This window comes from Neophocaena asiaeorientalis, unplaced genomic scaffold (assembly GCF_003031525.2).
Source record: "Neophocaena asiaeorientalis asiaeorientalis breed wild unplaced genomic scaffold, Neophocaena_asiaeorientalis_V1.1 scaffold389, whole genome shotgun sequence".
In the NCBI taxonomy this organism is placed as follows: Eukaryota; Metazoa; Chordata; class Mammalia; order Artiodactyla; family Phocoenidae; genus Neophocaena; species Neophocaena asiaeorientalis.
Genome location: NW_020172821.1, coordinates 237,132 through 252,059, shown reverse-complemented (window position 1 = coordinate 252,059; position 14,928 = coordinate 237,132). Strand labels below are relative to the sequence as shown.

General features: G+C 37.4%; 1 protein-coding gene across 3 annotated transcripts in view; it reads right to left on the bottom strand.

Annotated features, from left to right (window-relative positions):
• The window catches only part of LOC112397623 (solute carrier family 35 member F2), a 109,156-nt gene that overhangs the window by 5,593 nt on the left and 88,635 nt on the right, over positions 1-14,928 (bottom strand). The window lies entirely within an intron of this gene.

Below are 14,928 nucleotides of genomic sequence, written 5' to 3'. Positions count from 1 at the left end.
ATATATATATATATATATATATATATATATATATATATAATATATAATACAGCAGTAAACCCATACTGTAAACTTCAGTCATTTGGATAGATAGGGGGTAGCAGGAGAACTGGTCAAAACTAGTGAAAAACATGAGTTATAGGACATATCTGAAAGAAATAAAACTGTATAACTTTCAAATATAAACATTAACTAAAACTAGACTACTAAAATGAGTTTGTAATCAACTTTTCAGGTGTCTGGAGGTAAATGGAGCCTCTGAAGTGTTTAACTGAATTTGAAAACCTATCAATTAAACATGACCTTAGCAATTGTGCTTCTTCATCAGATTCTTTCTTTAGAGATAATAGAACAAACCTCCCCTCTGAATTCCCAGTTAGGGTTAATCAAAATAATACATTCCCAGAAGACATAAACAAAATTCCCTATTTAGTTGTGTTCATAGCCAAACCTTTCCCCATCGTTTCTCATGCACTAGAAATATTATTAAAGGAAAGACTTTCCATTTCATTTCTTCATTTTGATATAAACCTAATGATGGGGAATCTTAATATAACATTCTGTTGTCACATGCCTTGTAAAGAGACAGCTTGCTGAAGTGACAGGTAGTATATAGTAATTATAGTGCAGTCAAACACTGGCAAATTCCGTGAATGTAGTCAGATTTCTGTCTTTTGCTTCCAAGCGCTTGCCAGATTGTCTCAAATGCTAGGAATATTTTCCTACTCACTAAGCCACACCCATCCCTTCTTTAACCACTCAAAATTATTTTTTGTCCAATTAAAAAGTTATATATTTATTGTAAAAAATTTGAAAATGTAAAAGTATAAAGAAAATTTAATATCACCACCCAAAAGGAATAAAAACCTTTATATTATTTTTTATTCATATTTGAGGTTGCATAGACACAATCTCAAATTCACAAGATATTTTTGGTAAAAGAATCTGATTCTTGAAGAACCTTTACCTTTTTTAATTCTTACAGAGTCAAATTACTTGTACTGTACCATGTGTTGGTATTGAATTTATGGGACAAGCATTTATTTTGAATATGATGGAATAGGAATTAGCTCTGCAATATTTAATATGTTAAATACAATGGGGAAATGTTAACATATCACAAAACAGCTCACCAATACTGTCAATTTAGTTGAGTTGGTCAATTTCAATGACCAATGAAACGTAACTTGAAGGATAAATCCATGAGTCAGTTTAGTTGTTTGGTTGTCCCATTTAAGTTTATCTAGCATTATACCAGGGACTGTTGTGCCCGGTGCATTGACAAATTCCCAGATACTTCAGAAACTTCTTGACATTAGTGGTTTATTCTGTGATATCATAAGACAGTGGGATAACACTGAGAATTTAGCTGTTTTTCAGTCTGAGATAACCCTCTCCTGAAGAATATGCAAGCCACCCAAAGTCACATGACAACTATTCAAAGGCCTAAGGTAGAGTTTAACCCTGAGGATCTGAAAGTCCATTAAAACAAACAAACAAACAAAAAAACTCACTAGCAAAGAAAATTTGTCTCTTTAAATTAACTTAATTCTGTTGGTATTTTCTTTTCTGTGAGCAATTCCCATGACAACATCCATATCAGCTTTCAAGGTGCTGCTCTTCCCATCAGCAGGAGGGCATACTAAATTACTAATCTTTGATATTATTTATATGCCTATTAATACAGAATTTAGCCAAAGGCCTTTTGTTAAGAAAACATTCACATTGACATTGGTATTTAAGTGCTAACTGACATTTATCTCCTCCCACCCCATATGGTATATACATTCTTAAGTGTAAAATATTATACCCTTTGAAAATCAATGGTGAGTTCTTATGCCTGATTAAGAGCTAAGCCAACTTGTTTAATTTATTCCTAATTTCCATCCAGCTTTTTACATTGGGAAGCAAAAAGTGAAGAACTCATGTCAGTCCCTGAATTCAACAAGTCTCTGACACAATGGGAGAATTCAGTAAGGCCTTGATGAATGGCGATAAGCTCTAAGCACATGACAGTAATGAGTATGATGACTATGGTACCTCTCTCACCTTCACATCTTCACCTCAACTGGTCATGCAGCTGCACAGAAACAGCTTTCTGCTATTCTCTGTCATTATCCTAAATACATGAGTAGAAACCCAGAGAAAGAGGAAACCATATTTCATTTTTTTCTTTTTGGCTGCGTTGGGTCTTCGTTGCTGCGCGGGCTTTCTCTAGTTGCAGCGAGCGGGGGTCTAGTCTTCATTATGGCGTGCGGGCTTCAGTAGTTGTGGCACGTGGGCTCTAGAGCACAGGCTCAGTAGCTGTGGTATAGGGGCTTAGTTGCTGGGCATGTGGGATCTTCCTGGGCCAGAGATCAAACCCATGTCCCCTGCACTGGCAGGCGGAGTCTTTTTTTTTTTTTTAAGTCTGGATTTAAAAAATATATAAGTTTATTTATTTTTGACTGTGTTGGGTCTTTTCTGCTGTGCTCGGTCTTTCTCTAGTTGTGGCGAGCAGGGGCTACTCTTTTTTGCAGTGTGCGTGCTTCTCATTGCGGTGGCTTCTCTTATTGCGGAGCACGGACTCTAGGCACGTGGGCTTCAGTAGTTGTGGTGCATGGGCTCAGTAGTTGTGGCTCGCGGGCTCTAGAACGCAGGCTCAGTAGTTGTGGTGCACGGGCTTAGTTGCTCCACGGCACGTGGGATCTTCCCAGACCAGGGCTCGAACCCATGTCCCCTGCCTTGGCAGGTGGATTCTTAACCCCTGCACCACCAGGGAAGTCTCAAAACCATATTTCTTGAAGCTCTCTCCATGTCCTTGAAAAATTAATGATTATTATTTGTATTTTTAACCACATGTGGCACATGTGTGATTTCTGTCTCACTAACTGAATTTTAATTTCAAAGGCAGGGATAGTTTCTTGTATTTCTTTTGTTTCTCTGTGCATCAAACTGGTGAAGAATCATAACAGATGCTCTAGAATATATAGAAAGGGGCTCAGTTTGAGCCTCTATCATATCACATCTCCTAATGAGATCTGGACACGTCTGAGCATGCCAGGCAAACCTGAGTAGGGGAAATTGAGGTCAGCATCAAATCTACTTGTAAAAGGACCTAGAAGCCACCTGGGAGAGCAAACTCCTCTGAAGGGAAGTGATCAAGAAGATACATGTGGTTCAGCAACAGGGAGAATAGTTAGTTATTCCACTGGCACATAACAAATTCACTGTGTTAGTCTAGATCCTGTGAGAAGCAAGATGCCAAGATGGGACTAAATGTGTAAAAGAAAAATGTATTGGGGGAAATGCCTGTGAGAGAAAATATGAAGGAGTAGGGGAACTAAGACAGTCATCAAACAGCAAGAGAAAGGGGAAAAAACAAAGAGAGGTTGGGTAGAAGCATCTTAGACTATAATTCAGTTCCAAGGAAAGTTTGACAAGGCTGTTAAGAAACCTCATATCAAAGCCATCTGTCAGAGGTGACCGATGTCTCTCAGGATGCCAACCTTCATATTACTCCCATACTCAGTTCTTGACTGAAAGCAGCCAGGGAAGCATGGCCTCTGTGCAAACGTGATTATGATTTCAGAGCGCAGCAGCTGGAGTCCACCTCAATTATGGTTCAGTCACATGTGAGAGACACATTCTATGGCCACCATACTCACATACTACCCACCCTACTCCCCTACAGCTTGTTGTCTGGGTCCTAGGGGAAGAGAGAGCTATGGATAAAAACTATAATTTGTGACAATTAACCTCAACAGTGTAGAACACTGAAAGGGACAGAGAGTTTCTCCCTCTACCTGTGCAATCTCTTGGACCTCAGTGCATCCACGGAACCAGCAATGTAATATTCTTCCATTGAAGTGGCATGGAGCCTAGCAGAAGCAGAAATACTGATCAAGACTTCCTTGCAGTTTATATTAAGCTGTGCAGGCCTTAGCTGCAGATGGCAGCAGAGAAGAGCTTGAGCTAAAGGGCAAGAAAATGGCAGACACTATGTTGTAGCCAACAGTATGTGTTCATGAGCACATGTCAACCACACCCTAAAGCTGCTAGAAATAATCAGGAGAAACGTTACATGGGCATGCAGTCTTGCATAATAAGTGGGAGCAAGAGCCAGAAAAATACGTATTACTCCTGTTTATAATAACCCATTTAGGTCCTGGATTGGTGAGGTGACACCTGTTAACATCATTTGACTTGGAACCAATTAAATTCCTCTTCTCTGGAGCAAGTATATTTCTGCTCTATAATAAGATTCTGCAAGCAAACAGCTTTCTCTCTGCCCATTAAACATAGCTGCCTAAGGGGCGGGGGGGAAAGGAGCAGTCAAAAATGTGTTTACTACTAGGCTAATACCACCTGCCCTCAAAACACACCCAGATTTCAGATTGGTTTTTTTATTTTTCTGATGGAAAATAAAAATTCAGCAATCTTTTGATGTGCTGTTACTGAAAAGTTCAGGGATATTCTAGCCAGCCACACCCACTTGAAACATTCTTTTCCTTAGTGAATTTGATCAAGAGTATTTTCACTGAATCTCTCTTGAGAATCTGTCAGTTGGAATAGCACAATTGCAGTTTCTGTAAGAATAATATAGATCAGACAAAATTGCTTGTTGTTCTCTGTGAATAAGTTCATTTGGCTTTAGCCTTTGGCTATTAAAGCAGAGAGAACAGAGTCGTGAAGAATCATGAAAATCTCTCTCTGCTCTCTGTGAATGTAATGAGAAAACAAAAGTGCCTAGTTGCAGTAATGTAGAAGATTAGCTGGATGCAAGATACAGGCTAGGTTTCCTTTCAGATGAGGGATATGCTATCTCTGAGGGTAATTGGGCACTTGTTCTACAGCCTGGGGAGTAACCTAACCTTTTACACTTTTACAGTAAGTGAATGTAGAGTTGCCAGCGCCTAGTATTCTGGGAATTTGGGCAGCTTATCTGGGAGAGATGGTTCAGGCCTATTCTCCTTAGCTTGTATTTTGTTGCTTCTTGCTCCCATTTGCCAGTGTAGAACAGAAAAGGAGGTCTCCACACTTCAGGCCAATTATATCTGTGTCTTCATGGGGTTACACATTTTGTGCTAACAAACGAACCTTTTCTTCTTCTATTGTATCTCTTTTTTGCTAGATGTTACAGCACTCACCAGGCACTTAGCATGTCAACCACTCCTACCGAGTACCAACACAAGCACAAGACATCCCTGTGCTACCTTCTCTATGAGCAACTGCATCTGCCAAGAACCACCACTGCTTGCCTTGGGTATTGACCTTGCCTATAAGACACGTTTCCTCTGCAGTCACCTCTGTTGAGTACCACATCTATTGACTATTGAAAGTAACAAACTTACAATTACTTCCAGAGCAAAATGAGGCGTTGGGGTGAGGAAGTGTGTCTCTTTCTATGTGTTACAAACTGTTGAGGAATACCAAAGGAATACTTCCTCACTCTCACTCCAGTATCTTTCCAGACATAAGTTCATGGGGAAGTTCAGCCAGGGAGTAAATAGTAGTAGTAGGCATCTTGTTATTTCAGACTCATTTCCTCCCTTCACTACTAAGATTTGATACTACACCAAAATTTCATTCTCTTAGGATGAATTCTCTTTCAGGAAGGGGCTAAGTTCCCAAAATAAATCTGCTTCTATCAGGCCTGCTCCATCAGTAAATAAAACATGCATTAATATATCTTGAAGTGCATCAGTAGACACAGTTTAGGCATAAGTTGAGGTCCTACCACATCAGTGCCCTTAGACAGGTAGTGCAGCATGTTGTGCTTTCTACCAATTATCTTCTCATTGGAGTCAGAGTAAAAACTGTGTTCTCTGCACTACAGATAGAAAACATATCATTTCTTATTTCAGTGGTTTCCTGTAGCTCCCAGATTAGGTTCAAATCTTCAGCTGCAGAGGCAAGGCTTTACCATGATCTAGCTTCTAAACTCCCTGACCTCCTCTGCAGCAATCCTAAATCTGCAGTTCCTCAGATGTTCTCTCCATCTGTGCATAAGCCATTCCCTTTGATTATACCATCCTTTTCCCCTTTCCTCGACACCTCCCACCTTTATTTGATGATTAATAACAGTACTTGATTCAAGGGTCACATTCCCTGATCCTCAAGGTTGGGATGGATGAACCTCTGTGATCTATGTAGCCCTAGGCACTATTGATTTCACTGGTATTGTCAACACTAACATTTCTCTCCATCTCCCCTCCTTAAAAACAAGGATTTTATCTCTCACCCATGTAGACCTAGTGGGTAGGCATGCAGTGCATGCAATGTAGTGGGCATTCCATAAAAGTTTGTTAAATAAATATATGTATGAATATAAAGTAATTAATTAATAACTGTTCACCTCTGGAGAGTCATAGGCAAATAAGTGTTTTAAAAATAAAATGCTCAAGGGATCAATTCAAGAAGAAGATATAACAATTGTAAATATTTATGCACCCAACATAGGAGCACCTCAATACATAAGACAAATGCTAACAGCCATAAAAGGGGAAATGCACAGTAACACAATCATACTAGGGGACTCGAACATTCCAATTTCACCAATGGACAGATCATCAAAAATGAAAATAAATAAGGGAACACAAGCTTTAAATGACCCATTTGACAAGATGGACTTAATTGATATTTATAGGACATTCCATCCAAAACAACAGAACACACTTTCTTCTCAAGTGCTCATGGAACATTCTCCAGCACAGATCATATCCTGGGTCACAAATCAAGCCCCAGTGAATTAAAGAAAATTGAAATCATATCAAGCATCTTTTCCGAGCACAATGCTATGAGACTAGATATCAATTACAAGAAAAAAAATCTGTAAAAAAACAAACACATGGAGGCTCTCAACAACACAGTACTAAATAACCAAGAGATCACTGAGGAAATTAAAAAATACCTAGAAACAAATGACAATGAAAACACAATGACCCAAAACCTGTGGGATGCAGCAAAAGCAGTCCTATGAGGGAAGTTTATAGCAATACAATCCTACCTCAAGAAACAAGAAAAATTTCAAATAAACAACCTAACTTTACACCTCAAGCAAATAGAAAAAAAGAACAAAACAAACCCCCAAAGTTAGCAGAAGGAAAGAAATCATAAAGATCAGATCAGAAATAAAAGAAATGAAGGAAACAATAGCAAAGATCAATAAAACTAAAAGCTGGTTCTTTCAGAAGATAAACAAAATTGATAAACCATTAGCCAGACTCATCAAGAAAAAAAAGGGAGAAGACTCAAATTAACAGAATTAGAAATAAAAAGGAGAAGTAACAACTGACACTGCAGAAATACAAAGGATCATGAGAGATTACTACAAGCAGCTCTATGCCAATAAAATGGACAACATGGAAGAAATGGATAAATTCTTAGAAAAGCACAACCTTCTGAGACTGAACAAGGAAGAAATAGAAACTATGAATAGTCCAATCACAAGCACTGAAATTGAAACTGTGATTAAAAATCTCCCAACAAACAAAGGCCCAGGACCAGATGCATCACAGGTGAATTCTATCAAACACTTAGAGAAGAGCTAACACCTATCCTTCTCAAACACTTCCAAAATATAGCAGAGGGAGGAACACTCCCAAACTCATTTTACAAGGCCAACTTCACCCTGATATCAAAACTAGAAAAATATGTCACAAAGAAAGAAAACTATAGGTCAATATCATTGATGAACATAGATGCAAAAATCCTCAACAAAATACTAGCAAGCAGGATCCAACAGCACATTAAAAGGATGATACACCATGTTCAAGTGGGGTTTATCCCAGGAATGCAAGGATTCTTCAATATATGCAAATCAATCAATGTGATACACCATATTAATAAATTGAAGGATAAAAAACATATGATAACCTCAATAGATGCAGAAAAAGCTTTTGACAAAATTCAACACCCATTTGTAATAAAAACTCTGCAGAAAGTAGTCATAGAGGGTACCTACCTCAACATAATAAAGGCCATATATTACAAAGCCACAGCCAACGTCGTTCTCAATAGTGAAAAACAGAAACCATTTCCTCTAAGATCAGGAACAAGACAAGATTGCTCACTCTCACCACTATTATTCAACATAGCTTTGAAAGTTTAACCATGGCAATCAGAGAAGAAAAAGAAAGAAAAGGAATCCAAACTGGAAAGAAGTAAAACTGTCACTGTTTTTATCCTAAAGATTTGGTAAAGTAGCAGGATACAAAATTAGTGCACAGAAATCTCTTGCATACTTATACACTAACGATGAAAAATCTGAAAGAGAAATTAAGGAAACGTTCCCATTTACCATTGCAACAAAAAATAGGAATAAACCTACCTAAGGAGACCAAAGGCCTGTATGCAGAACACTATAAGACACTGATGAAAGAAATTAAAGATGATACAAACAGGTGGAGAGATATACCATGCTCTTGGAATGGAAGAATCAACATTGTGAAAATGACTATGCTACCCAAAGCAATCTACAGATTCAATGCAATCCTTATCAAACTACCAATGGGGGCTTCCCTGGTGGCACAATGGTTGAGAGTCCGCCTGCTGATGCAGGGGACATGGGTTCGTGCCCTGGTCTGGGAAGATCCCACATGCCACGGAGCAGCTGGGCCCATGAGCCATGGGCGCTAAGCCTGCGTGTCCAGAGCTTGTGCTCTGTAACAGGAGAGGCCACAACAGTGAGAGGGCCATGTACCACAAAAAAAAAAAACAACAACCACCAATGGCATTTTTCACAGAACTACAACAAAACATTTCACAATTTGTATGGAAACACAAAAGACCTCAAATAGCCAAAGCAATCTTGAGAAAGAAAAACGGAGCTGGAGGAATCAGTCTCTCTGACCTCAGACTATACTACAAAGCTACAGTAATCAAGACATTATGGCACTGGCACAAAAACAGAAATATAGATCAATGGACCAGGGTAGAACGCCCAGAGATAAACCCACGCACATATGGTCACTTTATCTTTGATAAAGGAGTCAAGAATACACAGTGGAGAAAAGACAGCCTCTTCAACAAGTGCTGCTGGGAAAACTGGACAGCTACATGTAAAAGAATGAAATTAGAACACTCCCTAACACCATACAAAAAAATAAACTCAAAATGGATTAAAGACCTAAATGTAAGGCCAGACACTATAAAACTCTTAGAGGAAAACATAGGTGGAACACTCTATGACATAAATCACAGCAAGATCCTTTTTGACCCACCTCCTAGAGAAATGGATATAAGAACAAATTAAACAAATGGACCTAATGAAACTTAAAAGCTTTTGCCCAGCAAAGGAAACCATAAACAAGATGAAAAGACAGCCCTCAGAATGGGAGAAAATATTTGCAAATGAATCAACTGACAGAGGATTAATCGCCAAAACATACAAGCAACTCATGCAGCTCAATATCAAAAAAACAAACAACCCAATCCAAAATGGGCAGAAGACCTAAAGAGACATTTTTCCAAAGAAGATATACTGATTGCCAACAGACACATGATAGAATGCTCAACATCATTAATCATTAGAGAAATGCAAATCAAAACTACAAGATATCATCTCATACCGGTCAGAATGGCCATCATCAAAAAAATCTAGAAACAATAAATGCTGGAGAGGGTGTGGAGAAAAGGAACCCTCTTGCACTGTTGGTGGGAATGTAAATTGATATAGCCACAATAAAGAACAGTATGGAGGTTCCTTAAAAAACTAAAAATAGAACTACCATATGGCCCAGCAATATGACTACTGGGCATATAAGCTGAGAAAATCATAATTAAAAAAGAGTCATGTACCAAAATGTTCATTGCAGCTCTATTTACAATAGCCAGGACGTGGAACCAACCTAAGTGTCCATCAACAGATGAATGGATAAAGAAGATGTGGCACATATATACAATGGAATATTACTCAGCCATAAAAAGAAACGAAATTGAGTTATTTGTAGTGAGGAGGTCAGACCTAGAGTCTGTCATACAGTGAAGTAAGTCAGAAAGAGAAAAACAAATACCATATGCTAACACATATATATGGAATCTAAAAAAAAAAAAGGTTCTGAAGAACTAGCGGCAGGACAGGAATAAAGACGCAGACGTAGAGAACGAACTTGAGGACATGGGGAGGGGGAAGGGTAAGCTGGGATGAAGTGAGAGAGTGGCATGGACTTATATATACTACCAGATGTAAAATAGATAGCTAGTGGGAAGCAGCAGCATAGCACAGGGAGATCAGCTCGATGCTTTGTGATCATCTAGAGGGGTGGGAGAGGAAGGGTGGGAGAGATGCACAAGAGGGATGGGATATGGGGATATATGTATACATATAGCTGATTCACTTTGTTGTACAGCAGAAACAAACACAACATTGTAAAGCAATTATACTCCAATAAAGATGTTGAAAAAAAAAGATGTTTAAAAAAATGCTGTAATTTTTCACCAACTTACATGAGAGACCATAGTGATGTTTACAATACGTGTAGTAACTTGAACTAGAGGTTTTCTTGATCTAAGAATAGTACATTCTAGGCTTCCTACCACTGACCAAGTCTGACGGTTGTTTATTAGGTTGGCACATGATATGCTTAAAGGGATGATTTTCTCTGCTGTTGAAGTTGAGGAACAAACGACATAATTTGTTGCAGATTTTTTTGGAGAAAACTTAAAAATTTAGAAATGTAAAAATAACAAATCTTAATATCTTTTGTTACTCAATTAGGTTATTTGGACCCCCAGTTGGGCCCTGTTCCAGCCGAGGCCCCTGCCTTGGCAGGGAAAATTCTTTTTCTGTTTGGGTTTAGGCAGCCAAAAACTGAAGCTGAGATGAAAGCAGCACAAGCTTTGTTCAATGGTCAGAGAATGGAGAAGTGGGAACTTAGTTCACAAATCAACTTCACACTCGGGGGATGATTAAGGCAAGAAAGGGAGGCATATGCATTGGTTTTCTGGGAATACGTGGGGTTCTACCTGGACCTAGAGTTCCACCTCTTTTCTGCCCTTGTATGGTCCTTTGGAATCTGGGTCAGAAGCCAGTCAAACCATCATGGTGTGGACAGGCTGAGATCTTAATCTGATTGGTTGGGGAGTCAACATCATTAACCTTCTAGTTACAGCTGCTCTGCGGTCTACGTGCTTGTGGTCAGCATACAGTTAATTTCTTCCACCTGGTGGGGGTTTCAGTATCTGCAAAGCAGCTCAAAGGAGATAGCTCAGGATATTATCTATAGCCCTTGAGGAGGAACTAAAGGTCCTTGACTTTGTTTAATGGCTAAACTATTATTATTTTGTTTTGCTTGAATGTTTTCCTTTATTTCTGTATTTTCTCATTTTTCTGCTTAAATGTATTTTTTGTAAGTTGGAGGCTGCAAGCCACAACTACTGAAGCCCACATGCCTAGAGCCTGTGCTCTGCAACAAGAGAAGCCACTGCAATGAGAAGCCCGCACACCACAACAAAGAGTAGGCCCTGCTCACCACAAGCAGAGAAAGCCCATGTGCAGCAATGAAGACCCAAGGCAGCCAAAAATAAATAAACAAATTTATATTAAAAAACAGCTGCTATGATTTTGATGTATAATCCTAGTTTTGTAATTAACGTTTTTAGATTTAGCATCCCAATTATGCTAGCTTGAATAAGTAGGTTTCCCTTTTTCTTCTCTGAAACAGTTCGTGTAAAATAGATACCTTTCTTCTTGTTACGTTTGCAACAACTGGTTCATTAAACTCTATGGGCCTGGTGAACTTTCTGGAGTGTCAGGTGAAATATCTGACTACTGATTTCATGATTTTTCATGGTTATAGATCCTACTTAATATGCTTTCTATTTCTTCTTAAATCAATTCTGTCAATTTATTATATTAATAGAAAATTGTCCATAATCTGTTTATAATTTTATTAGTATCACTTATCATTGTATTCTCCTAGATTTTTTCAATTTCTCTCTGATCTATTGTTATGCAACCCCCCTTTAGAACTTTTTTTAAAAAGTAGAAGAAATAATATAACAAACCCTAAGTTTTAACAGTTATATTTTGCCAATCTTGTTATATTTATTATTATCTTCCTCACTTTCCCTTATTTTCTCTCCTTTTTCTTTCCTTATTTCTTCTAGAATATTTTAATGGAAATCCTGGAAATCGTGATCATTTCATATGCATGTTTAATTGATAACACTGGGTTTTTTTTTCACAGCCACCACATCATTATCATACCTAACAAAGTTAAAAATAATTCCATAATTTTTTCTTGTTTCTGGTTGAATTATTGTCATTGTTTCTAGGTCTTTTTGTTCCTAGTGTTATTTAGTTTTGCTTTTTTCCCCCCTCTTAATGCATCTTGCTGTTTTATTACTCTGTTTGCTATTTAATTAAATTCTCATTTAATATTTAACATCTCATGGAACATCCTCATTCCCTTAAATTTTCATCAAAAATATTATAATACATAATGAAACTCTACCTGAACTTCTCAAAGAGTTAGAAGAGTCCTGATATAATATAATGATGGAATGCCAGATGAATCGTTCAATGGGAGTATAGATATAGATATATATATATTTCCTACTGACCTTCTTATAATTCCTAGAAAATAATAAAAACAAAGTAAAACTAAGATAAACAGAAAAAAAACATTAGACAAGAAAGGAGATAATACAAAATATTCAATCTACCATCACTTTTCTAAAGCTGATAAATCTTCATCTGTACTAATTATTAAAAGACGTTAGAGAAATTTCTATTTTCAATGAAGCCTGCCCCTGAACTTATTGCAGAAAGGAAGATCTTGCTGATAAAGGCCAGTACTTCCTTTCATGAGTATATAACATGGTTATATGGTCTGGCTGTCATATTTTTTTAACTACTTATAGAATAAATCTTCACAAGGAGTTTGGTTGCAGCAAAATATAATTACTAGCCAGAACTATTTCCACCCAAACTTTTAATGAAATGCATAGCTCTCTTCTCTCTTTAAGAATAAAACAGAGATAAAATATTTTTATTATTCATTACAACTAACATTATTTTATTTAAATAAAATTAACTTTTCTGATTATAAAAGTAATACATGCATATTGTGGGAAAAGAGAGAAATGGTAGAAGGAAAAAATTAAGTAGAAAATAGCAACATTGGGACTTCCCTGGTAGCACAGTTGTTAAGAATCTGCCTGCCAATGCAGGAGACATGGGTTCGAGCCCTGGTCCAGGAAGATCTCACATGCTGTGGAGCAACTAGGCCTGTGCACCACAACTACTGAGCCCGCATGCCACAACTACTGAAGCCTGTGTGCCTTGAGCCCATGCTCCGCAACAAGAGAAGCCACTGTAATGAGAAGCCCACACACTGCAAAGAAGAGTAACCCCCACTCTCTGCAACTAGAGGAAAGCCTATGCGCAGCAAAATGACCCAACACGGCTAAAAATAAATAAATAAATAAATTTATTTATTTTTAAAAAAGAAAATAGCAACATTAACCACTCTCAATATTTTGTTTTTCATAACTGAGAGCATAATATCACATACTCAGAACAAATGAACAGAGGCATGTTACAGGAGAAGATCTGAATAAGCAGTAGTCATCTGTGGAGTCTCTATGGAGGGGTTGATCAGGAGGGAATTTTTTATTTCTTGCTTTAATCATTTATAAACAATTTTTATGTTTTACTAAGAAAAAAATTAAATTCAGTAATAAAACCATATTGTGAGGACTAAATGGAAAAAATTCTATTCTCTTTATATATAACCTTATTTAAAACATTCTTATATTCTTATGTTTTCTGTCCTAAATTAATAGAATTGTAGAAGCTATGAGTTGCGAGATTATTGTGTCTAATCTTCTTCCATAGATGAGGAAATTAAGGTAAAGAGAAGTTAAATAACTTGACAGCAAGGTCATATCTCTAATCCCTTTGACCTACATGTTACAGGTTATTATTAATTTACTTTGAATAGTTTAAATGCATGTGCATTTTACTGATCCACTTTGACACTAGTCTGGATATGGCATAAGCAGTATTCTCAGTCATTAAGAGCTTTTCCCAGCAGACTAATCCAAAGTAATTCCCCCTTGTTATTCTCTTTCATAGCATTCTGTTCTTTCCCTTTATAGCACTGACTATGAATTTTAATTCTATATTTACTTGTGCTTATTTATTATTTTTCTCCCCTACCAGACTCTAAACTCCTCAAAGACTAGCCTTAACATTCATTCTATTTTCCATAATAAACCTAGTGCCTAACACAGAATCTGGTATGTAATGGGTGTTCAATAACATAGTCAGAAGGTCATGAAGTCATTTACTGTGGTTTCTCTTTGTTGACTGTCTTTTCATGATCACCCAAGTTACCTTCAAGTTAATGCCTGCTTGTTAAGTTCTAGAATTTAGACAATGTAAGAAGCATATCATATATGTATATGTACTTTAATCTCATAAATTAGTTATATTATCATCTCTATCATACAGATGAAAAAGACTGAGGCTGAGAGAGGTTAGGTAAATGTCAAAGGTCAAAAACCAAGCAAGTAACAGACACAGGTTCAATCTCATGTTTGATTCCAGGGTGTAAGTTCTGAACCCTTGTGCTACCTGCTTACTAATTTCCTGGCTTCAGTTGATGTTCAAGATACAGTAATATAAATAGCATATCTTTACCTCACTTTAAAATTTTTCTGGGCTTCTGGGTTAAGACAGAAAGATTGAACATATGCATATAATTTTGCTCCCTCTCAAAACCCTACTAAAATGAAAGTAGAGAGATTTGTTTAAGGCATAAAGCCATAAGGACCGTAAGAATAAAGGAGGAGAAAGCAGCAAGTAAATTTTGGAAGCTGTACTGCAAAAGGACAGCTGTAACCGATTTAGCAAAACTAAAAAAACTGAATCCTAAACTGGTAGTAGGGAAAGCCAAGAGTCAGTCTGATTTATACTGTACAGATTGGTGGCAGTGGGGA